We start from the raw sequence: 9569 nt of genomic DNA, 5'->3' as shown, positions 1-9569 counted from the left end.
TAAGTATTTGATCCCCTGCTGATTTTGTAAGTGTACCACCTTACAAAGACTTGAACAGTCTATAATTTTTATGGAAGGTTTATTTTAACAGAGAGAGACAGAATATCAACAAAAAAAATCCACTGTATATATATATATATATATATGTTTGTATTTATTTCCTTATTTTAATATATTGGAAAGGTACTTCCTAAGGGTGTCCCAAAAGTCACGCAAGATTTGAATTTGGCGCCATTTGTTCGGTAAAGTGTTGCCAACGGAAAAAAAAGACAGCGTGACAGCTCACAGTTCAGGGTTATTAAAAATGGAGCGCTACACGAAAGAACAACGCGTTTTCATTGTTGAGCAATATTTTAAAAATAATGAAGGTTTGGCAGCTACAGTTCGCAATTTTCGTACAAAATATAGTCGGAATAGTGATTTAACTTCATCAACTGTGAAGAGATTAATTAAAAAATTCAGGGAGACTGGATCAATTAGTGATCTTAGACACTCTGGCCGTCCTTCAACAAGTCGTTCAACACAAAACATCGAAGCAGTTTGTGAGAGTGTTGCTGAGAGTCCAGGAACATCAATTCGGCACCGTGGTCAAGAATTGAACATTTCCAGAAGCTCTCTACAGCGTATTCTCACGAAAGATTTGCATCTTCATGCTTACAAAGTTCAACTGAGTCAAGAACTGAAGCCTACTGACAACGCACAGCGAAGAGAGTTTGTTGAATGGATTTTGGAACAACAACAAGTGGATGCCGATTTTTCGAACAAAGTCATCTTAAGCGATGAGGCTCATTTTCATCTTGATGGCTTCATTAATCATCAAAATTGTCGCATTTGGGGTTCAGAAAATCCACGAGTGATTGTTGAGAAACAAATGCATCCACAACGTGTCACTGTTTGGTGCGGATTTTGGGCTGGAGGCATCATCGGACCATTCTTCTTCGAAAATGCGGCTGGTCAGGCAATAACAGTTAATGGTGCTCGCTATTGCGACATGATAATCCAGCTTTTTGTGCCTAAATTGCAAGATATGGATGTGGACGACATGTGGTTTCAACAAGATGGTGCCACATGCCATACAGCCTGAGAAACAATTCAATTACTGCATGAGTCATTTCCTGGTCGTGTAATTTCCCGTTTTGGTGATCAGAATTGGCCGCCCAGATCATGCGATTTAACGTCGTTGGACTTTTTTCTTTGGAGTTTTTTGAAGTCTATGGTTTATGCCATCAAGCCCACGACCACCCACGCCTTGAAGGAGGAAATTGAGCGCTGTATCAACGAAATTCAGCCACATTTATGCAAAACGGTCATGGAAAATTTCGACAAAAGAGTGCGTATGTGCCAGCAAAGCCGTGGAGGCCATTTACCCAATATGCTATTCCATACATAACCCTATACTGTATACTTTATGAATCAATAAAAAATTTTAAATTTTTAATTAAAAACCTGTGTTCTCTATCAAAATTACTTCCTGCGTGAATTTTGGGACACCCTTTATATAGCCAAAAAGAATTGCTGGTCCTACCCTGACTTAGGAATCTGTGGAAATGAAAAGATGTCCCAACTATCATGAAATTCAGGTTTGGGGAAAAAAAAGTATAATGTAACTATATAGTAAGAATTGGCTTATTAAATGATACAAATAATAGAATACAAAGTGTTTATATTCTTAGCCACACCCTAGTTTAACATAGCATTAGGTTTTTTTATTTTTACCCCAGTTCTGGTATTTTGTGCTCATGTGAATGGATTACCCTTTTTGTTTCTCTGTGTATTGACCCGTGCCATAGTCTCTGTTAAGGAAAATTAAATAGTCCTATGCAAACAGGCATTCCTGTTGAGTATGTAGTTGTGTGCTGATGATCACACTTCTCATTGTTTTTTTCCATTTTCAGTTTTTTCCTCCAAAAAATAAAAAATACATTTACATGAAAGGAACTGAAACTGAACTGTAAAGCCACTAACGGAAATGATTAAAAATAGAATCACTTATGAGAGGTTGAGAAAAAACCTTTGTGCGTACGTTTGTGCGTACCCTGTATTCCCCTCACCCATACACACACACAAACACACCAGTGTTAATTTTGACAGCAAATTTTGATTTAGTTTTAGTCATAGTCTTTTGACTAAAATGTAATTTAGTTTTAGTCATAATTTAGTCATCTGAATTGTTTTAGTTTAAGTCTAGTTTTAGTCGACTAATTATCATAAGAATATAGTCGACTAAATCTACAGTCGATTCAGTCGACTAAAATACATATTTGTTTGTTTATTAGGATTTTAACGTCATGTTTTTACACATTGGTTACATTCATAACAGGAACGGTAGTTATTCATTACACAAGTTTATTTCGAACACAGTCATGGACAAATTTAGTATCTTCAGTTCACCTCACTTGCACGTCTTTGGACTGTAGGAGGAAACCGGAGCACCCGGAGGAAACTCACGCAGACACGGGGAGAACATGCAAACTCCACACAGAAAGGACCTGGACCGCCCCACCTGGGGTTCGAACCCAGGACCTTCTTGCTGTGAGGCGACAGCGCTACCCACTTAGCCACCGTGCCGCCCTAAAATACATATAAAGGGTGTAAAATGTAAATGCTTTTTCATCAGTTCCCTTAAATTATTTAAGTCATTATATACACTTACACAAAATGAAACATTTTTAATCAGTTATGGAATATTATTAATGTTTGAATGTGCAATACACACAAAAACAGATTTAACTTATTTCAAACAACATCTTTATTTACCTGACCTTGCTTATTGAGCATAACAAAAGATTAATGACCAGTAGGCCTGCTCTGCCTGAAAAGTATATGCATTGTTCATAACAAATTGCATATTACATTCTTTATAAAACTGGGTACCATAAGAGCAGCAGTGACATTATGTTGCCATTATATTGCCAGCAGTGCCAGATGTCGTTTCAGATTTGTTGTGGTTTTACCCGAGATCGTCGCCCCACATGGTTTACACATCGTCTTGTTTTTCATGACGTCAAATGAGAAATGTGTCCAGATATTGGCTCTCATCTTTCTCCCTGTTGACATCATGGAGTTAACTTAGTTCCATGAGTAAAGAAAGTTCACAGGCTAGTCTGGTCTTCCCGGGTTTAGATCAAACGTGTGCGAATGTGGTCTTACCGCGGTACTGCAAAAGATTAGTACTGATTGGATGGCTAATCGGCTTGTCCCGCCCCTCCACATACGCTAAAGTAGTTCTGATTGGATCTCTTTCTAACTTGTCCCTAGCTTCCACAAAACTAAATAAGTTATTGGATGTCGTCCCTGCCAAACATTTTCGTCTCGTTTTTATTCATTGACGAAAGTGTCGATTCATTTCGTCATAGTTTTTATCCTTTTTATTTAGTTTTTATGTAGTTATCGTCTCGTTTTTGTCATGAAAAAAAGGTTCGTTGACGAAAACTATGACGAAAATCATTCGTCAACGAAATTAACACTGAAACACACAAACACACATATACAGGTAGGTTGCACAAAGTACTAAACAGAAACACACAATAATTGGGTTCCAGTAATTAAGTCAAATAATTGTGTTATTGGTTTCGTTTAATGTAGGATAAAACTATAATACAAATATATATTTAAAGCTGCTTTATACACTTCAATTAAACATAAACCAACATTTCTTTTTCTATTTTTTAGTTTTTACTCATGTAATTTTATTATTTTTTGATTAATATAGTCTATTTTAAATTAAGTTTAATGATTTATGATTCACCTCTTGAAAAGTAGAAAAACAATGATTGCAATATAGTCTCCAGCTGCAGGGCTTTATGGTAATATTTTGTCACATTTTTAATACAAGACAGTTTAAACTGCAGTTACACAGCCATGTGTAATTACTCAGAGAAGAAACCTTAATTTTTTTTTAAAAATGTACAACCCAATGTATAAAGCTTATAAAAAAGGAGGCTAGATCATAGTTTCCTTAGTGGTGAACAATATTCTTTTGTTAGTATAAGGAACTGAAAGCCACCCACTAAAATAATAAAAAATAGAATCAGTTATGAGAAGTTACTGTTTAGCAGGGGACTTTTAGAATACATGGAATTATAGTTTAACATCTGACTGCCTTTGGTAGGAATCCTAAATTGGGCCATTTTAACACACTTCCGTTTCTGAAGAAATAATTTGATATTGATTTTATTACCTATTTTGTTATCGTAGGTTGCCCTGCGATAGTTTAGAATACAAAAACTCTTATCTTTTATGCTTTAGCATGATTTATCACTGGGCAGCCTTGTGTTGCTGTGGATAGTGCTGTGGGCTCACAGCAATAAGAGTCTTGGTTTGATTCCCCAGCCACAGGACAGCCACAGTCCTGCAGTTTGCTCTGGTTTGCTCACACAAGTCCAAAAACATGCAGTCAGGCCAAATGGAGCTACAGAAAGTTGTCCTAATTTCTAAGAAAAAATGTTAAACAACAGATTCCCTAATGATTCACAAAAAAGTGAAACTTTTATTCTTCTGATAGTAAAAAGAACTGAAAGAGCCACAAACTAAAATAATTTGAGGGAGAAGTTGCTGCTCAGAACCTCCTAAAGTATGCAGGATTATAATAAAGTATGTTTGTTTGTTTATTGGGATTTTAACGTCATGTTTTACACCCAGAGGAAACCCACACGGACACAGGGAGAACATGCAAACTCCACACAGAAATGACCCGGACTGCCCCACCTGGGGATCGAACCCAGGACCTTCTTGCTGTGAGATTATAATAAAGCATAACTGCCTTTGTGAGGGATGTGAAGTATGGTCATGGCTACATCTTTCAGCAGAACAGTGATACAAATCCTACAAAGACAGGAAAAATAAAAAAAACACTTTTCTTCAATTCTATGTTTTAATTTTTAGGAGGCTTATCATCTGTGAGTCTCATCAGCAGTAATCTGCTGCAGCTGGGAGATTCTTTTAAAAAAATTTCCCATTTGGCTTGTGGTTGTTGGCTCATTGGTTTCGAATTGTATGGAGTCTGGGCCTTAGTGGCACCAGCATGCTCAGCAATGCTTATATCTTTAGTTTCCTGCTCAGATGTAGGCACTCTTTGATCTTTTTCTGAGGATGCACTGTTTGGTGCATCAGCACCCTTTTTAGCAAAGCTCCACAGATGAATCCATGCTGTTGTCTCAGAGGTGAGGCATGAGCCCCCCTAACTAGATAGTTTTGCAACCATCTCATCTAAAACATGTATTGCGTAAAGATCTAACATCTGAATATCTAGACAAAAAGACACAAAAAACCTGAGATTAAAAAGCAGAACATCTCCTTGAAAAACTCCTTGCTTAAATCTAAGAACTTTACATTTATATGCAGGACATTCATAAGACTCTATATACAGTAATGCTATATAACATGTAATTTGAAAGATAATGCCATATTCCATTATTGTTTAATTTTTGTGTTTTACTAAAATGCTTGACATACCATAACACTGACCAATATTTACATGATACTGAAAGTTGATGAATAAATAAAATAAATACTGGCCCATCTATTCTGCAACAGGTTTTTTATATATATATTTAGTAACTCTTTATACAGTGCAAAATAAATTATTACTATTGATTTTATTATTAATATTATTATTATTAGTAGTAGTAGTAGTAGTAGTAATAAAAGAAGAATAAGAATAATTAGAAGGAAAATATCTCAAAACAAGATAAACTTATGTAAATATGAAGTATTAATAATTTCTAATATCTAAAGGATGTTTAATAGCTCAAATTTAGTAAATTCTTTGATAGATTTTAAAACTCCTTTGTGACAATACAGAAATACAAACAAGTAAAACATACACAGAGTGTAACAGGGTAGGTCATGCTTTGCTACTGAAGCGCGAGTTTAAGCCCTTCACCTGCAGGAACTAAAAATGAACTAAAGTGCAGGATGCTTAACCAGGGAACAACAATACTGTAGCTAAATACCACTAACAAACAGGGGATAATGGATAAATATATGAGGTGGTCAGAATACCACAAACAAAGTAACACATGAAGAACACAAACACAGAGAAGAATGTGGAGAATAGGGCAGAGCTGCGAAATGATTGTCACAATATGACAGGCTGCTCCGTCCACCTGCGACAACTCAGTTCTCAGAAAAGTGCTGCAGGTGCTGTTATTCCAAAACAGCCTGATCATAAAACTTAAAAGCTTCTGACATTTGAATTAGTAAATCAAGTGAAGGGCATAGAAACTACAAATGGGCAAGTCGGGCAAACAGGCAAGCCGTAGTCTAGTGGTTAGAGTACTGGACTAGTAATCAGAAGATCACTGGTTCAATCCCCACCACTGCCAGGTTGCTGCTATTGGTCCCTTGAGCAAGGCCCGTAAGACTGTACACTGTAACTGTAAGTCACTTTGGACAAAGGTGACTGATGTAAATGTATACATGATTTTTCCTTTTATCGCACTCTTATTCTTAAATCTCATTTATGTTAATGTTATTACTATTTTATTATATGTACATTTGCTCTGAGTTACTTTTATCATACAACTACTCTGTACATAAAGCTGAGTATAATAAAACAATGAATACATAGAAATATAATGAAGACAACAGAAAGTATCACAGAGAATAAAAAGAACATTTATTGAGTAAAATCTTGTATCTATGTTAGAATACTGAACTGTAAATACTGAGTAAGAAAGTACTGATGTATGTATGTAAGACAAAAACGTTAATAGCTGTATCAAGAAATTTTTAACCGATTAATGATTCATTTTAAATCTCTAGACAGGTTAAAAAAAGCAATTGCTATTAAAACATACTGAAAGTATATTGTATCAAATGTGTCTTAAAACGTCTAATATTGTGCACATAGATAAAAAAAATGTTAATACTCTCAATTTATATAATGTTAATAATCATTTCTGTATACAATATAGTACATTACAAATGTTCTGCTAAAGGTTCTGTTTTAAACCTCAGATAACCTTCGATCTATAACGGTCAGTTATCAGTTAAAAGAAATATGCAAAATCTGCATCCCCAGATCAAAGTAACACTGATCATGTTTTAAGTAAAACTTGTTCACACTTGATAAAATCCAGAATATGAAATTACAATAATTTTTAGATGGAAACCACGATCTAGAGCTCTGTTTTTTCATCATTACACATTTCCATACACGTTACAATCAGCCATGTTCGAGTAGTCATCAGGGTCATAGTCCTACAGATAGAAAGAAAAAGTACATTATTTATTGTAACTTTTAATATTTGCACATTTTTAGTTTTAAAGCATTATACCAAATGATAGAACTATTAGACCACTCATCATCCTAAAATTACTCATTTAAAGCAAAGGTTTTTGAATAAATATGTATAAAATAAATAAATTAATAAATAAATAAAAGGGAAAGAGTTAAACCAGTACTTGAAGAGCTGGTTTCCTAGACATGGATTAAACATAATCTCTGGCCTAAACCTATTATTGGTGATTTTAATTATTGATTATTAATCAAGGATACTGAGACGGACAAGTGTATCCCCCACCATCTAGGATTTTCGACTTGATTCATCCAGTGGGCTCGGAGGAACCTTAACTAAGAAGGGTTCTTTCTGTAGAGATTTTTACGCTGCTATTAATGTTTGGCCTGAATTTATTTGAGACAGTCAAATGATAATTAATTAAATTAAAATTATTATCAACTGTAGTGTCTCTCCCCCACTGGAATATACAGATAATAAAAATAAACTCATGATAAAAAGTTGGTAAAAAATAAGGGAAAAACTAAAAATAATATATTTTTAAATATTATGTTTATAAAGTATTATAAGTTCAAAAGAAAGTTATGTAACTTACAGCTGAACATCCACCTCTAGATTTGTTGTAGGTTTTTGGCTCACTAAAGCATCAACAAGAGAAGAAGGACACTCATTTGAATTACATTCATTTTAAGTAAATGATACATATTTCATTTAATTAGATTCAGGAGCATTTTTGTTTATTCTTGCATATAGGGTATAAAATATGCCTTCTAATAATTAATGATATCCTAATACATGCCTTGATGTTGCACAGAAAATTAATGGTACCTCTTTGGTGATGGAACATGGGGTTTGGAGAATCCTGCTGATCCAGACACACAATTGTTTGACCTGTAGGCACACAAATGATAAATGTTTATATATACTACTGTTACGAGAAGTGTACAAAGGACATTGGCAAAAAAGTAGGACAATTTTTTAAAAATGCATTAGAAACAAGAATGTGATTTGTTTAACTGACAAAATTACAAAGAAATATATTTTAATGTTTTCAGTGACCAGCTGTGTCTAAGAAGTAACCTTCTATCACACATGAATAATGAAGTCTTACAGAAATAACCATGAACTTCACTGGAAAAGACGTTGCCTTGTTGGCAGCTTGTGCCTCTCTAAAAACCCCATATACGCCTTCACATCAACAGTACTTGTACACATATGCTACACATGTACATAAGAACATTAAAATAATTTCTTTGTACTTTTGTCAGTTAATCAAAGGTTCAAGTGAATGAACAAATCACAGATTTTTATTGCATTTTACAGAATACCCAAGCATTTTTGGAACTGAAGAATGTAACATACATAAAATATAAATATTAAAAAACTGAAAAATTAATGTACTTACTTTGTGTTAACGTTCCTGTTAGTCTCAGATCTCATATTGGTTCTATAAGGCAGTAAAGGAACAGTCAGTTCATGTTTAATCAGACTGTAGTAGGATTATGTACCATTGTCTATTCATATAAAGTGTGTAATTCTAACCATGCTTTGCCAGTTTGCTTGTGTTTATAAAATAAGTTTTAATGCTCATCAATCAAAAATGTTTCAGCATTTTGTTTTACATTTACAACATTCAGCAGGTGCTTTTATTCAAAGTAACTATAATTGTGACTGAATACAATCTAAGCAATTGAGGGTTAGGGGCCTTGATGAAGGTCCCAACAATGGCTTTCTGGGTGTGGCAGGGTTTGAACAAACAACCCTATGATGACTAGTTTAGTACCCTGACCCTTAAGCTACCACTGTTTTAAAATTAGGATTTGAATCAGTGTAAATGGTGTGTATTTTTTACATTAGAAACTTGTGTTAATGTGAGCATATTTCCATCCTGCAGAATTCAGAGTTGATTAATATCAGTTTGGACACTTTCCAAAATTTCTGACAGGGAAAGGTACCTAATTGTGACATGCATACAGAAAGTTTTTACAGCAAGACATTTGTTAGCAATTAGTTAGCCATGCCAGAACTGAGCACTGTATTCAGTTCCTCTTTCACTTGCTATAATTGTATTGATGCAAATGCATAAATGTATAAAAATCTGTTCTTAGAAACAAACAAAGCTTAAACTTCTCCATATCGCATTAATTCTGCCTTAATACCAACAACACACAATTCACTCATTTATTCTGTGTTTTTTTTAAACACAGATTTAAATGTGTACTGTTGATAAACTCAACTTTTGGTTAAATTAGCTTAATTTCACGCTGAGTAAATGATGTTTAACTGAAGTAAATTTATTTAGAGAAACTCATCAAGAAATCATTATTT

This window comes from Trichomycterus rosablanca, chromosome 20, assembly GCF_030014385.1.
Source record: "Trichomycterus rosablanca isolate fTriRos1 chromosome 20, fTriRos1.hap1, whole genome shotgun sequence".
Taxonomy (NCBI): Eukaryota; Metazoa; Chordata; class Actinopteri; order Siluriformes; family Trichomycteridae; genus Trichomycterus; species Trichomycterus rosablanca.
Note: the sequence above shows the minus strand (reverse complement) of the source record.